Source organism: Petaurus breviceps, unplaced genomic scaffold, assembly GCF_028583685.1.
Source record: "Petaurus breviceps papuanus isolate PSGF00001 unplaced genomic scaffold, PetGlider_PUasm1.0 129, whole genome shotgun sequence".
In the NCBI taxonomy this organism is placed as follows: domain Eukaryota; kingdom Metazoa; phylum Chordata; class Mammalia; order Diprotodontia; family Petauridae; genus Petaurus; species Petaurus breviceps.
The window spans coordinates 2,038,005-2,055,157 of NW_027185665.1; the positions used below are offsets into that span (position 1 = coordinate 2,038,005).

Below are 17,153 nucleotides of genomic sequence, written 5' to 3' on the forward strand. Positions count from 1 at the left end.
AGGATGCAACATGCATTTATTAAGTTCCTACTACGTGCCAAGCACTGTTCTAAGCCCTGAGGAATACAAGGAAAGGCAAAAACAGTCCCTATTCTCAAAGAATTCAATATGCAAAGAACTATAAGGCTAAACTGGAGGTAATTGCAGAGGGAAGGCACTAGCATTAAGGGAGAGCAGAATTGAGATTTTAAAGGAAGCCACAGAAATCAGGAGGCAAAGATAAGGAAGGAGAGAATTACAGCATGTGGGACAGCCAGTGAAGAGGCATAGGTTTGGAAGATGGCGTGTACTGTGTGAGGAACAGCAAGAAGGTGAGTGCTGCTTGACGGTGGAGTATGTGGAGGGGATTAAAGTGTAAGAATATCAGAAAGGTAGGAATGGACCTGGATGTTGTTGTTTGTGTGGCTTGTCTCTCCCTGAAGAGAACCAATGATTTCAGGAGGGTGATGTCTTAATTTGCAAGTGAATTGGATTTAAGTGAGGCTAAGCTGTGCAAAGTCATCAGCCTCATTCTCTCCTCCAGAGTCATCTGGGTCCCATGGGAAGACATAGAATAGGTCAGGACAACTGGAGATGACACCGGATACCATGGGAGACCTTGGCCTTCACAGGTCTCAGTTTGTCTGAGGCAACCCATTCAGTAATTAAAGGCTAGGTAAGAACTGAGGCAAACGATGGCCTGGTTTGCTTTCAGTGAAACAGGATATGAAGGACTTTGAATGGGGAGGTGGAGTGGGGTGACATGGTCAGACATGTATCTTAGGAAAATCAGTGTGACAGATGAGTGGAGGATGGACAGGTGTGAGGAGAAAACAGAGAGGGAAATCAACCATCAATCAGGCTGTTGCAATATAACCAGGTATGAAGTAATGAGGGCCTGAAGCAGGATCAGAGAAAGAGGCTTACACTAGAAATAGACCAACAGATTGTGTATGGTGGTCAGGGAGTGAGGAGTTGAATGTGATGCCTAGGTTACAAGCTTGGTTAACTAGAAGGATAGTAGTGCCCTCAACAGTGATAAGAAAGCCAAGAGGGGAAGGTTTAGGAAGAAAAATGAATTTACTTTTGGACACATTGAGTTTAAGATGTTTATGGGACATCCATTTTGACATGTCTAATAGGCAGACTGTAGGTCTGTAGGTCAGGAGAAAGAGAGCAGGTTATAAATGAATAAATAAAGGCAAGAATCATCTACATATGGATCAGAGGAACTGATGAGGTCCCCAAGTGAAATAATGTAGAGGAAGTAGAGAAGAGGGCCCAGGACAGAGCCTTGGGGACAATCATAGTTAGCAAGTCTGGACAACAAGGTAGCTCAGTGGATAGAGTGCCTCTCTTGGAGTCAGGAAGGCTCATATTCCTAAGTTCAAATCTAGCCTCAGATACTTCCTAGCTGTGTGATCCTGGGCAAGTCACATGACCCTGTTTGCCTCAGTTCCACACCTGTAAAATGAGCTGGAGAATCACTCCAATATCTTTGCCAAGAAAACACCAAATGGGATCATGAAGAGTCCAGTACCACTGAATAACAACAAAAGCATTTCTTTTTAACTTTCTCACACCTACTTCTTGAAGCTAGGAGCCTAATCTCAGCCATGTAGGGTCGGATTAGGTGGCCTTCCCTAGTATCCTGAGTTATATACTGAGGGTTCTCCTCCTGAACTAACGGAAATTGGCAAATTTACTTAAGGTAATTTTTAGGATAATTAATGTTAACTATCATCATAGAAAGTGGCTACAGATCAAAAGTCTAATGCTTTTAAGATATAAGAATAATGCACCTTCTCCAAAATAGAGTGGGCATAGGGGCTGCCAGGTGGCTCAGCGAGTAAGAGCACCTGGCTCCAGCGACGGGGTGACCTGGGGATCAAATCCGGGCTCAGATACTTAGCACCACACCCAGAAATAACTGGCTGTGTAACCTTGAGCAAGTTACTTAACTCCGATTGCTTAAAAAATAGAGTGGGCAAATCATTTGAAATCATCACTGACTCAAGATAACCAGTACAAAATGGCTTCTTTATACGCTAGCCTGACTTTTCTTGGATAATCTGTGATGGGCAAAAAAACCCATCTGTACCAGCAACTATCAGTCTCAGCTGACTCCAACTTAAGCAATGACACATCCTGTCCATAGCTGCCAGATATTGAAAGGAGACGTTCAAAGCCGGAGAGCAGAACCCTGACACCTGCAGTAGTAAGTTATGAATAGTCTATCTTTATGACTCACCTTTTTCACTTTGACTTGCCTTCCTTTTTTATCTAAAAAACTGTAAGAAACCCAGTATTGCCTCTCCCCTGGACGATTGCAATAACTTCCTAGACAGCCTTTAGCCTCACTACTTTTCAATTCCTGCTCCACTTAACGAGCCTTTGCTAAGCAATTATTGTGTGCCACATATAAGGGGAAAAAAATGTTAGAAAGAACATCCATTCTAAAAAGGGAAGACAACACGTAAAAGGAAGTTGGGTTGGGGAGATCTGTTGTGTTGCTGTAAGAGGAGTGGAGTAAGTATGGCTAATCAGGGCACTTCCTTAAAAACAGAAGTCTGAAAGAAAGTGACCAAGCAGACGAAGGGGCCAGAGGGCGGAGGGATCTTCCAAGGTGAGAAGACTGTAGGGAAATTGTGAAGAAAGAAGTCCAGAGAGTCAGGAGCAGAGCCAGGAGAGGAAGAATTCTGCTAGCTTAATCTTTCTAATGCACATGCCTAGTCATGGCCTCGATTCAATTCAAAGCAAGTCAGCAAATATTTATATATTTTATACCTTCTTCAGGCTAGCCACTCTAGTAGGTGTTAGGAATACAAAGATAAAATCAAATTAGTCTCTGTCCTTAAGAAGTCTACATCCCCTTCCTTCCGTTCTCCGCAGTCCTTCCCAAGCCCCCCTCCGCGTATATAGGTCATGGCCCCGCTGCTGCTGCTGCGCCCCGCCGCCGCCGCCCGCGCCTTTGGAGGCCTCCTGGGAGGAGGAGTCGCCAGTGGGCAGGGGCCCGCGCGCCCGGTCTGTGTTCGTGCACGTGCGGGGGGCGCCACACGGAGGGGGACAAGGCCTTTGCTGAATTCCCGACAGATGAAATTAAAGAGGAGAGGAAGATCCAGAAGCATCAATCCCTCCCCAAGATGTCTGGGGATTGGGAACTGGGTGTGCCAGGGACAGAAGCCAAGTTAGTCCGGAGAGGAGCTGGCAAGAGGATCACAGTCACATTCAACATTAACAACAGCATCCCACCGACATTTGATGGTGAGCCACGGGAGGGACAGAAAACCCAAAAACAGCAAGAGCCTGAGCTTGCATCAACCCCGAACTTCGAGGGGGAGGTTGTGAAGGACGATGCCAAGAAGGCCCTTGTGCTGGACTGCCACTGTCCAGAGGAGGAGAGGGACATCTTCTCCATTCGGGAAGAGCTTTCAGCCCACCAGTGAATCTGACTGGAAGAATACAAAGTACACACTCAACACGGATTCCCCGGACTGTGCCCTGCATGATCACTTGATGGACTTCCTGGCTGACCGGGGAGTGGACGACACATTCGCAGATGAGCTGATTGAGCTCAGCACGGCCTTAGCGCACCGGGAGTACATCAACTTTCTGGAAGATCTGAAAGGATTTGTCAAGTGTCATTAGGGAGGCCTGAGGCTGGGGAGTGGGGGAGGCCTGGGGGGCCTGCTGTGCTCCCTGAGCCCTTCCTAGAGAACGTTTTTAAAAGCCATCACGGAGAAAGTGCTGTACTGTGAAATACTGCCAGGCATAAATGATGTTCCCTAACCCTTTATTTCCTTTGTCTGCTGGCATTTTTGTATGCCACTACAGAATGACGAGAAATAAAACCCTCGGACCCCTCCAAAAGAAAAAAAGAAGTCTACATACTATCTGGGGAAATGATATTTACATAGATAAGTCAATATAAAACATATACAAAATAAATTGAGTGAGTTCGGAATAGGGGGGACTGCAGAGTGTTAACAACTGAGGAGATCAAAAAAGGCTTCCCATATTACATTGACCTTTAAAGGCAGCTAGAGGTTCTAAGAGGCAAAGGTGACAAGTGAGTGCGCATCAGGCATGAGGGACAACTTGTGCAAAGGTCTAGAAGGGGGAGATGTCATGTCATGTCTGAGGAATAGTAAATAGGCTATATAGAATTCAAGGCTGGGAGAGGAAATGGTGTAAAGTCATTCTGGAAAGATAGGCTGGAGCCAGACTGTGAAGGGCTTTGAATTCCAAACAGAGGAGTTTTAATTGTACCTTAAAAGCAACCCAGGGAACCACTGATGTTTCCTGAGCAGGAGAGTGACATGGTTAGACTGAGAGTCTAGAGATAATGGGATAAGTACCCACCAGGTGCCAAGTATTGTGCTAATCACTTTTTACAAATATCTCATTTGATCTTCACAGCAACCTTGCTATTAATAATGACTATTCTAATTTGTCTATGATATGGAGTACGAGGGAAAGTTGTTCAGTCATTTCAGTCATGTCTGACTCTTCATGACCCTATTTAAGGTTTCCTTGGCAAAGATACTGGAGTGGTTTGCCATTTACTTTTTCCAGGTCATTTTACAGATGAGGAAACTGAGGCCAACAGGGTTAAGCGACTTGCCCAGGGTTACACAGCTAGTAAAGTTCAGAGGTGGAATTTGAACTCTAGTCTTCCTGACTCCAGGTCCAGCTCTCTATCCACAGCCAATACCAGATGGCTCTAAAGCAAAAAGAAGAAAATAGAAGTAAAAGATACAATGGAGATAGAATTGTCAAGACTTGGTAATTGGTTGAATATATGCTATAACAAAGACATAGGCTCTTAAGGTTCTTCTCCCAACTCTAACTCAGAACAAGGCTCTTTCGAGCTCAAAGTGTGCCCCTGAGAGATGGACATGTTCCCCATACTATTAGCTTAAGCCAACATTCTGGTCTGTTCCCCCAATATCAACTGCCCCCAATATCTTCTGCCTATTAATATGTTATTTTTAATAGTATTTTATTTCCCCTAATTATGTGTTTACAATTTTTAGCATTCATTTTTACAAGATTTTGAGTTCCAAATCTTTCTCCCTGCTTCCCTCCCCTCCCTTCTTTCTAGGTATTTTGATACGGGTTATATATGAGCAATTATGTAAAACATATTTCCATATTATTCACAGTTATGAAAGAAGGAACAGATCAATAGAAAAAAACATTAAAAATAAAGTGAAAAAATTATGCTTCGATCTCCATTTAGAGTCCATCAGTTCCATATCAGAATGTGGATAGCATTTTCCATTGTGAGTCTTTAATACTTGTCTTGCATCATTGTGTTGCTGAGAAGAGCTAAGTCATTCATAGTTGATCATCACACAATGTTGCTGTTACTGTGTACAATGTTTTCCTTGTTCTGCTCATTTCACTTTGCCTCATTTTTTCAAGTCTTTCTAGGTTTTTCTGAAATCTGCCTGTTCATCATTTCTTATTGCATACTAGTATTCCATTACATTTATATACCATAGCTTGTTCACAGCCATTCCCTAATTGATGGGCATCTCCTCAATTTCCAATATTCTGCCACCACAAAAAGGATTGCTATAAATATTTTTGCACATGTAAGTCCTTTTCCCTCTTTTATGATCTCTTTGGAATATAGCCCTAGAAGTGTTATTGCTGGATCAAAAAGTATGCACAGTTTGGTTGCCCTTTGGGCATAGTACCAAATCGCCCTTCAGAATGATTGGATCAGTTCATAACTCCACCAACAGTACATTAGTGCCCCAATTTTCCCACATCATCAACATTTACCATTTTCCTGTTTTGTCATATTAGCCAATCTAATTGGGGTGATGTGGTACCTCAGAGTTGTTTTAATTTGCATTTCTCTAATCAAAAGTGATTTAGAGCACTTCTTCATACACCAATAAGCAGCTTTGATTTCTTCATCTGAAAACTTCCTGTTAATATCCTTTGACCATTTATCAATGGAGAATGGCTTATATTCTTATAAATATAACTTAGTTCTCTCTATATTTGAGAAATAAGGCCTTTATCAGAGACACTGCTGTAAAGATTGTTTCCCAGCTTTCTGCTTTCCTTCTAAACTTGATTGCATTGGTTTTGTTTACGAAAAAGCTTTTAAATTTAATTTAATCAAAATTATCTATTTTATATTTCATAATGCTATCTCTTCTTTGGTCACAAATTCTTCTCTTCTCCATAGTTCTGACAGATAAACCATTCCTTGCTCTTCTAATTTGCTTACAGTGTCACCCTTTATGTCTAAATAATGTACCCATTTTGACTTTATCTTGGTATAGGATGTGAGATGTTGGTGTATACCTTTAGTTTATATGTAAACTATGTATATAAACATAAACTCTATCTACAATTTGTGTATGTTACCTTTTATAAAAGGATATATGCTGGGGAAAATGTAGAAAGTACCAAAGAAGGATATATGCTGGGAAAAATGTAGAAAGTACTAAAGTATAAAAATGTCTCTCTGGTCAAGATGGCAGAGTAGAAGCAGGACCTCCACGTGGCTCCGGCTTCCACCTTCCCCAATCCATGTAAAAGGGGACTCTGAACAAACTGTGGAGCTGCAGAACCCACAAAATGACACAGAGAAACTAACCTCCCACTGAGGACAGCCCAGCAGGCCGGCAGGAATTGCCCAGCGCAGCAGTTGGGGAGCCAAGCCCAGGCACAGGTGAGCCGGAGGTTTTAGCCCCAGGGCAGCCCTGACCAGTGGCTGGGCAGAGGGCCTCCAGATCACCAGCAGCTGTGACCGTTTCCAGATTTATCAACACACAGATGCGAAGGACAAAGGGAGAGTTCAGTGCAGTGTGGACTTTGGGAGCAGTAGTTGGGAGAGCTTTGGCTTTTGCCCCCAGGGCGAGAAGCCGCTGAGACACCTTGGTTCAGCCTCATGCAACTTCAGCTCCTGGCCTGCAGAGTGTAGGGGGACCAAGCACCAGTCTGAGGGGTAATAGCTCTTGCTTTAACTTGCTTGGATCTGGATTGCAGTCTAGGGTGGAGGTCCTGGGGTGAGTGTCCGGCTTGCCAGAGCATGTGGAGGCTTCAGAGAGGGCACCCAACTAATACCTCTGGCAGCTGAGAAAACCCCAGCATTTGGGACGAAAGTTCCTCTGTCTGGTGGCAGAGTCCTACTGTGGCAAAAAGCCCAGGGGTCAAGTGACTGAAGGGCAACATGACCAGGCAAAGGAAACAAAGCAAACAGAAGAATCCAAAATTAGACTCCTATTTTGGGGACAAAAAGGAGCAAAGCATGGAACAGGAGGAAGACAGTGAAGTCAGAACTCCTGCACCAAAAGCTTCCAAGGAATATACGAGCTGGTTACAGGCCATAGAGGACCTTAAGAAGCAGATAAGAGAAGTGGAGGAAAAATTGGGAAGAGAAATGAGAATGATGCAAGGAAATTACAAAATGAGAGTTAACAGCCTGATTGAGGAAAATATGCCCCTCTGTGGTGGTATTGCTCTTCAGTTGTTTTCAGTCATGTCTGATTCTTCATGATCCCATTTGAGGTTTTCTTGGCAAAGATACTGGAGAGATTTCCCATTTCCTTCTCTAATTCATTTTACAGATGAGGAAACTGAGGCAAACAAAGTTAAGTGACTTCCCCAGGGTCACACAGCTAGTAAGTGTCTGAGACCAGATTTGAACTCAGGAAGCTTAGTCATCCTAATTCCAGGCCCAGCACTCTATGCACTATGGCGCCCAAAGTCAATGCCCAAAGTCAGGAGACCTAGGTTAAAATCCCACCCCTGATGTTTCCTATCTGTTTGACCTTGAACAAGTTACTTAACCTCCCTGGCCTCAGTTTCCTCATCTATAAAATGAAGGGATTGGACACAATGGCTTCCAAGGTCTGTTCCAGCTTTAGATCTAGGATCTAATAATGCTTTCAATCCCTACTATTTTACAAGAGGGGGACATGGAAATTTAAAGAGGTTAAGTAGCTTGCCTAAGGACACACAAGGAGAGAGGGAATAAACCTTTATTAAGCAGCTACTATGTAGGAGGTACTGTGCTAAGCACTTTACAAATATTATCTCATTTGATCCTTAAAGCAAACCTTTGAGATGGGTGCTATTATTATCCCTATTTTATAGTTGAGAAAACTGAGGTAAACAGAGGTTAAGTGACTTGTCCAGGGTCACATAGATAGTAAATACTAAAGGTGGGATTTGAACTCAGTTCTTTTTTTTTTTTAAGCAATCGGGGTTAAGTAACTTGCTCAAGGTTACACGGCCAGTTATTTCTGGGTGTGGTGCTGAGTATCTGAGCCCAGATTTGATCCCCAGGTCATCCTGACACTAGGGCCAGTGCTCTTACTCGCTGAGCCACCTGGCCACCCCTAAGCAATTGGGGTTAAATAACTTGCTCAAGGTTACTGTAATGGGAATATAAATTTTTAAGATGTTCCCTGCCCTTAGGCCAAAATGCACCTGGAGCCTGGGGTAGGAGGCTTGTCTTTCAGTAGATACTTTTTGATTAGGCAGTGAGTCAATAAGGTTGTTACATTCTCTGAGCCAGGAGAAGGCTATATAAGCCCTGATGTATAGCTTTGTTTTGGGGCTCACTTTGAGAAGTGTTCTGTGATTTGATCTGGATTCTGGGAAGCCGTTGTTGAGAGCCCCCCCTCGGCTTTGAAAAACCCAGATGTTGAAACCCAGATGTTGATTTGGTATGGATGTAATGGTTAGACAGTTTGAAATCAGTCTACTTGATCTGTTTCTCTGACTTGATAATTCTGTCTGTATACTCTGAAGTTCGGGGTGCTAACCTCTTTCCCCTGAACTAGGTAAACGATACATATTTGACTGATTAAAGTAAGCTTGTTAACCCATTTTGAGTTGCTTTCCTGTGGTGGCAGTAACCCTGAGGACGCTTGGGGTGCTTGCTGCTACAGTTACACGGCCAGGTGTTTCTAGGTGGGTGCTAAGTGTCTGAACCCGGGATTCGATCCCCAGGTCATCCTGACACTGGAGCCAATGTTCTTACTCGCTGTGCTACCTAGCCGCCCCTGAACTCAGTTCTTGATGAGTTCTCTATCCACTTTGATATGCAGGTGCCACATAGATAATAAGGGTCAGAATTAGAACTCAAACTTAGGTCTCTTGACTTCTTTCTAGTCTAGTGTTTGTTCACTGTACCATATTAATAGCACGATTCCCAATGTATATTGTTATCATGCTGGTCACAGAGATATCTTTTGGATAACTACTCCAGCAGAGAAACCCCCAGTAGGTGAGCAAATTTTACCTATTAGGTCTATGTAAGTTTTACTAGCTGTTTGTGGCCCCTATATCTTACTTCCTGAAAGATCAGGGTTATAATCTGTCTTACATGAAAGCACTCTTTTCTCAGGGCTATTTTCCACTGGTACTGCCTGCCACTGTGGTCCTCACTTTATTAGGAACATCAATATTTCATTGTCTCAAGCTGTGCTTCTCAGTGTCCTTGAAGTATCTCTTATGTTTGCCTCATGTACAAGCAACTCAGTACCCAAGATCAGAGAAGGATTATTTATTCTCAAAGCCAGTCAGTTTCAAGAACTACCAATCCCATGAATTTCATATATGATGGTATTTTATTTTCCCCCAATTATATATGCAGACAATTTTTAACATTCACTTTTTTGTAAAATTTTGAATTCCAAATTTTTTCCCTCTCTCTACCTTTTTCCTCTATCCCCTCTCCCCTCACTAAGACTATAAGCAATTTGATATAGGTTATATATGTGCAATCATGTAAAACATTTCTATATTAGTCATATTGTGAAAGAAAAAAACAGAATAAGAGGAAAAAAAATAAAAATAATATGCCTCAATTCCATTCAGACTTCATCGGTTCTTTCTTTGGATGTGGATAGCATTTTCCATCATGAGTCTTTTGGAATTGTCTTGGATCATTATATTGCTGAGGAGAGCTAAGTCATTCAGTTGATCATTGTACAATGTTGCTGTTTTAATTTTCTCCTGGCTCTGCTTATTTCACTTTGTGTCAGTTTATGTTTAAGTCTTTCCAGGTTTTTTAAAAACCCACTTATCAGTGTCGTGTGTGTGTGTGTGTGTGTGTGTGTGTGTGTGTGTGTGTGTGTCCAGGACCATCTCCAGTCATCCAGATTTATATTTTGCCATTGGACCCAGATGACTCCAGAGGAGAAAGTGAGGCTGGTGATTTTGCACAGCCCTTCCTCACTTAAATCCAATTCACTTGCAAGTCAAGGCATCACTTTCCTGATGCCCTGGTCCTCTTCGAGAATGAAGGACAAACAACAATAGCCTTATATATGTATTTAGGTATGTATGTATGTATAGAGACAGACAGAGCGACAGAGACAGAGACATTGAGAGAGAGACAAAAGATAGATATATATATAGAGAGAAAGATGCAGTATCTTCCTGAGTTCAAATATGGCCTCTGATACGTATTAGCTGTATGACACTGGGCAAGTCATTTAACTCTATTTGCCTCAGTTTCCATCTGTAAAATGAGCTGGAGAAGGAAGTGGCAAACCAATCTAGTATTTTTGCTTCAGAGACCCCAAATGGAGTCATGAAGAGTCAGACAAGCCTGAAACAACTGAACAATTCATACATATTCACTTATTTATTATGACTGGGGAAAGGAAAAGAATAAGGGGTTAAGGGAGAGGAGAGGAGTTTTTGAGTGGGAAATAAAAAGGACTGATATTTTGCAGATACAGAATTAGAGTGGGGAAAGCAATCTTATTCCAAAGGATGAATTAGCAGCAAGGCATTATGGAAGGGACGAGCATCACAGGAGGTCTTTTAAGGACAAGTTTACATAATGATCCCTATATATTTGTGCTTCCATGATATATGAGGCTTTTTCTTTGCAGTGTTGTTCCCAAAGAAATGGTGACTGACCCTGGAGACTCTGTAGCTAAATTAGGCGTTGTTTTGGTGCCATCAGGCTGTGGGGAATATATTGATCCTATATTTTTCAATCTTAGGTTGATTTTGGAGCCTGAGAAACCATCTGAGTTTGGGAGTTTGGATCAAGTCACATTTCAAAGTCCTGTAGGTACCTTAGGATAAATGTGGGGGCGCTCACTCTCCCAGTCTAGGGACTCCATGGATAAGTTAGAAGTTCTCTTGCTTCTCCTTACATCATCCTTCTGTATTCTGATAACATCCTTAGGGACCCCAATTCCATCTAGGCTCCAAAAATTCTTCACTGGTAGGTTAGAATATCTAGAGAGATCCCCAGATTAATCTTCTTAATTGGGGGCCTGGTAGAACTTTGAGGCTAACACACAGACTTAGAGCAGCCTCTTTGCTTTGGTTAAAGGTTAGATTAGGAGGGGCGGCTAGGTGGCACACTGAATAGAGCATCAGCACTGGAGTCGGGAGGACCTGAGTTCAAATCCAGCTCAGACACTTAACACACATGCACACACCAAAAAAAAAAAAAACCTGGCCACGTGACCTTGGGCAAGTCACTTAACCCCAATTGCCCTCTAAAAAGCAAAGACAAAAAAAAAGTTTAGATTAGGTCCTCCTCAGTCTCTGACTGAACCTGCATTCCAAAACTACATGGAAGAACACAGGGCTATTCCAAAATTGAGGGGTGCAAGTAGGGAGTCAAAAGCTAAAGACCCCTGGCATAAGTGCTTTGTTATAGGATCACTCACTGGCTTTCTAGATGGCAACTATGTTAAGAAATTCATTATGGGGGCGGCTAGGTGGCACAGGGAGTAAAGTGCCGGTGCTGGAGTCAGGAGGACCCAAGTTCGGTTCCGGCCTCAGACACTTAAAAAAAACTAGCCATGTAACCTTGGGCAAGTTACTTAACCCCAATTGCCCTCCAAAAAGCAAAAAAAAAATTTCATTATGCTCTGAATAGTTATTCATTCATTCATTTGTTCATTCAACAAATATATATCGAGTCCCAACTATGTCCAATATATTTTGTTAGGAACCTTGAAAGATGCATGACAGTAAAACCCAGTCTTTATCCTCAGGGAGTTTAAACATTCAATGAATAATGTAGTGTGATATTATTGTATTATAAGAAATGAAGAATATAATGACTACCAAAAAGCATGGGAATTGGTGCAAAATGAATTAAGCAGACCTAGAAAAACTATATGTAAAATGACTACAGTAATGTAAATGGAGAGAACAACAGTAAAAGAATCAAACCTTAATGATATGAAATTATAATGACCAAACTTGCTCCCAAAGAATAACTGAGAAGATAGCTTTCCCCTTCTTTGCAGAAGTGGAGGTCTACGAGTATACATCGTGTCTAATGCTAGACATTTTAGATGCATTGGTTATTTTGCTAGACTGGTCTCCCCCCTCTTTTTTATACTTTGTTATAAGAAATGACTATCTGAGACCAGAGAAGAGAGAGGAATTGAGAAATCTAGATGATTAAAAAAGACATCAATTAAAAAGAAAAAGTAAAAAAAGTTTAAAAAAGACCAAAAAAAACAAATAATGCTATGAGAGCTCAATAAAAATGCAATAGCTAGCATAATTTCTAAAACAAAAAAGCAGCTATACCTTTACTACCTAGTAACTTCAGGAAAATACCCTGGCAAATATTATTCTGGCTCCCCTTGTGACTAATCCATTTGCTCTAGGAAGTGTTGTGTCACTGGGGAAGAGCATTCCCTAAGGACTCAGACTGGCCCCACGTTACACATGGGAGACTATGACAGGTCCAGGACAAACCTAGAATTTTAATTGCATTTCCAAGATCAAACAAGAACCCCAGACCTTTCAAAGGATTGATAGAGATTTTGCAACTGACTCTGGAGCTAACCTAGTCACAGGAAAGTCTAGAGTAATTCACCTGAGACCAGGACTTCCTCTTTTCCCTCTGGTCTATATCAGTTGCTCCCAACACTTCGCAAATCTCCACACAAAGCCCAGGCACACACACACACACCCATCACATACACAAAGACACACACACACACAAACACACTAGTCAGAACCTCTTCAAGAGAAGAGAAGTGTTGAGTTTCATGCCATTTGCCTTGGGATTGGAGAGCATTCACTTCTTAGCAAGGCACAAGCCTGTCAAGAGGCATGAAAATTATCAGAGACCATACACATTACTAAAAAACTACCTTGCAGAGGCTCCAATTTAACAATGTGGGTGGCTCGTAAATAAAAAGGAGCCAATGGATGAAAAGCAATAACATTCTAGAATGTCACTCCATGGGGGAGTTTTTCTTTCCTTAAAAACCTTCCTTTGGTAGCCACTTGGACTGCAGAACCCATGAAAATGCCCAGGCTCCTGCTGAATAGCCCAACAGAGCAGCTAGGGAATGAGGGGACTCAAGTAGACCTTGGCCACTTGGTTTTCCAGGTCCTTTTCTTCCCTTTACCCAACATTTGCCTTATGGGAATTCAGACATATCAAAACAAGGCAGAATCCTTATCCCAGAAGGACTGTAGACATGGGTTCCATACTGTGATTCAGTTGACACAGCTGCCTTTATTTATTTGATTTTTCCCATTACAATGCTGGTAAGTGGTGGTGTAAGTAAGAAGCGAGAGATTACATACTTCTAGATACAGATTTTCAGAGCTAAGTTTTCCTTGGTGGAGTCCGAGAAGCAATGCATAGTCTGACAAATTAGTTATTGTTCTTAATCCCCTTTAACCGTTGCCAGACAAAGAGATAAGCCTGAGAAATCTTATTGCACAAGACAGTTTTCCCCAAAGCACTGGGGCCAATTTTTTTTTTTTAATTTCTAGTGTATCTGTGACTCTTCAGGTAGAGGAGGCAGCAATGGTAACAACCATTTGCAAAACATCTCTCTCTGGGAAGAGGAAGAAAACATGAACAGACTCCTCTCCCCAGATCTACTGCCTGGAGTCCTCTTAAGAAGCCCCTCCTCCCTCTGCTCTAAGCTCACCTCAATTATCAACTTGGGCCCTCCCACCACCTACAAAATTTCATAGTTCTGCAAGAACCAGACAGAAATACAATTGGGAAATGTTTAACAAAATAAACAAAAATACATTACAACACAGATAATGTTAATTTGTGGTTTTCTAAATCAATGTACATCCCAGAGGGATCTGTTTCTATTTGAGTCTGACCCACTACTTTAGAAGCCTTAGAGAAATCACCCAGGGTTCTCTTTTAACATGCAAAATAGTGTTCTCAGTCATGTACAAAGACACAAAACTGAACTTTTAAGGGAACTAAAGAGGTTTGTAGACCTAAGGCATCAGACACTGATCTCATGTCACCTGCAGCTTTTAGTATTAATCAACAAATGAAAGGCTATGTGACCTAAAGGATAAATGTCTGGTCTTGGTGTCTGAAAGACTTGGGTTTATTTTTTTTTATTAAATTTTATGTTTATTTTTAGTTTACATCATTCATTTCCACAAGATTTTGAGTTACAAATTTTCTCCCCATCTCTCCCCAACCTACCACCCCAAAACAGCGATACCAATGTATACCCCCTCCCTCAATCTGCTCTCTCCTATATCCTCCCCCATCCTCCCCAATCCTCCCTCTGACTTTCCAGTAGGGCAAAATGGATCTCTATGCCCTGGTGCCTGTATATCTTATTTACCAATTGCAGGTAATAATAATAATTATATATATATATATATATATATATGTTTTAAACATTTTATTTTAAAACTTTGAATTCCAGATTCTTTCCCTTCTTCTCTTGTCACCCACATTTACTGGGAAGATAAGCAATTCAATATAGGTTGTACATGTGTAGTTATGCAAAACATTTCCATAATGGATATTTTGTGAAAGGTTGACTATATTTCCCCCATCCTATCCCGTCACCAACTTGTTCTATTCTCTACTTTGACCTCCTACAACTTCCCTCTCCCCAACTGGCCCTTCACTCTATCATCCCCCCTCTCATCCTCTTCCCCCCTATGCTCCTGTCAGGTGAGATACCCTATTTAGTGTGTATGTCATTCCCTCCCTAAGCCAAATTCAATGAGAGTAAGGTTGGCTCATTCCCTTTTGCCTTCCTGTACTTCCCCTCCATTGTAGCAGTTTTCCCTTGCCTCTTCTATATGAGATAATTTACCCCACTCTGTCTCACCCCATCTCCTCTCATTATATTCCTCTCTCACCTCTCAATTAAACCTTATAATGATCATCCCTTCCTATTCAATATACCTGTACACATATATACACACACTCACATATGTATTCCTACACCCATATACCCTCCTATATAGACATATATATGTATATATACATTTCTATTCCCTTCACCTATTCTCATACTGAAAAAAGTTTCATAAGTTACAATTATTGTTTTTTCATGTAGGAGTGTAAATAGTTCAACTTTGATAAGTTCCTTATGATTTCTTTTCCCTGTTTACCCTCTCATGCTTCTCTTGCTTCTTGTATCTGAATGTTAAATTTTCTATTCAGCTCTTATTTTTTCATCAAGAATGCTTGAAAGTCCTCTATTCCATTGAATGACCATATTTTCCCCTGAAACATGATACTCAGTTTTTCTGGGTAGGTGATTCTTGGTTTTAATCCCAGCTCCTTTGAGAGGAGAATATCACATTCTCCAGAATATCATATTCCAACCCCTTTGATCCCTCAGTGTAGAAGCTGCCAGATCCTGAGTTATCCTGATTGTGTTTCCACAATATTCAAATTGTTTCTTCCTGGCTGCTGTAATATTTTCTCCTTGATCTGGGAACTCCAGAACCTGACTATAATATTCCCAGGAGTTTTCTTTTGGGGATCTTTTTCAAGAGGTGATCAGTGGATTCTTTCAACATCTATTTTGCCCTCTGGTTCTAAAACATCAGGGCAATTTTCCTTGAGAATTTCTTGGAGGATGATTTCTAGGTTCATTTTTTGATCATGGCTTTCAGGTAGTCCAATAATTTTTAAATTGTCTCTCCTGGATCTATTTTCCAGGTGAGTGGTTTTTCCCATGAGATATTTCACATTGCCTTCTATTTTTTCATTTGTTTGGATGTTTAATAGTATCTCAATTTCTAATAAAGTCACTAGCTTCCATTTGCTCCAGTCTAATTCTGAAGGAATGATTCTCTTCAGTGAGCTTTTGAGATTCTTTTTCCATCTGGCAAATTCGTCTTTTTAAGGCATTCTTCTCCTCATTGCCTTTTTGAACCTCTTTTGCCATTCCCTTTCCCAATTTTTCCTCCACTTCTCTTATTTGGTTTTCAAAATCCTTCTTAAGCTCCTCTATGGTCTGTAACCAATTCATATTTTTCTTGGCAGCTTTTGGTGCAGGAGTTCTGACTTCATTGTCTTCTTCCTGTTCCATGCTTTGATCCTTTTCCTCCCCAAAATAAGAGTGTAAAGTGGGATTGTTCTGCTTCTTTGCTTCTTTTGTTTGCTCACGTTGCCCATCAATTACTTGACTTTTGAGCTTTTTGCCGCAGTAGAACTCTGCTTCCAGAGAGGGGAGCTTTGTCCCAAATCACTGGAGTTTTCTCAGATGTCAGAGCCATTAGTTGGGTACCCTCTCTGAAGCCTCCATACACTCTGTCACACTGGTCACGCACCCCAGGATCCCCACCCTAGACAGTAACCCAGATCCAAGCAGGTTAAAGCAAGTATGATTACCCCTCATACTGGTTGCTTGGTCCCCCTACAATCTGCAGGCCAGGAGCTCTGAAGCAGCCATGCCACAGCCTCAGCCACTTCTCCCTCTGGGGGCAGAGGCCAGACTGCACTCCGGGACCCCCTCTTCCCAAAGTCCACTGACCTCTCACTTTGTCTTTGACATTTATGGGTTGATAATTCTGGCAACTGCCACAGCTGCTGGGGATCTGAAGTTCCTCCAGCTGGGGCTGGCCGTGGCTGCCCTGAGGCTGAAACCTCGAGCTTGGGGCTGGGTTCTGCTTCCAGCGTGCTATGCTGGCCCCTTCCTGCTGGCCTGCTGGGCTGTCTTCAACAGGTGGTTAGTTTCTCTCTGTCACTTTGTGGGTTCTGTAGCTCTAAAGTTTGTTTAGAGTCATTTTTTACATGTATTGGAGGAGGTGGAAGCAGGAGCCACACAGAAGTTCTTTTTCTACTCTGCCATCTTGATTCCCAAGACTTGGGTTTGATTCCTGCCTCTAACCTATACTGACTGTATGACCCTAGGCAAGTTGCTTAAACTCTTAGTACCCAATGAGTCTCTAAAAATCTA

The 17,153-nt window shown here is 41.9% G+C and overlaps 1 protein-coding gene and 1 pseudogene across 1 annotated transcript in view; one reads left to right on the top strand and one right to left on the bottom strand.

Moving 5' to 3' along the window:
* Positions 1 to 17,153, bottom strand: part of LOC138172773 (activated RNA polymerase II transcriptional coactivator p15) — a 216,636-nt gene that overhangs the window by 33,099 nt on the left and 166,384 nt on the right. The window lies entirely within an intron of this gene.
* On the top strand, positions 2,836 to 3,887 carry LOC138173652 (complement component 1 Q subcomponent-binding protein, mitochondrial pseudogene; annotated as a pseudogene).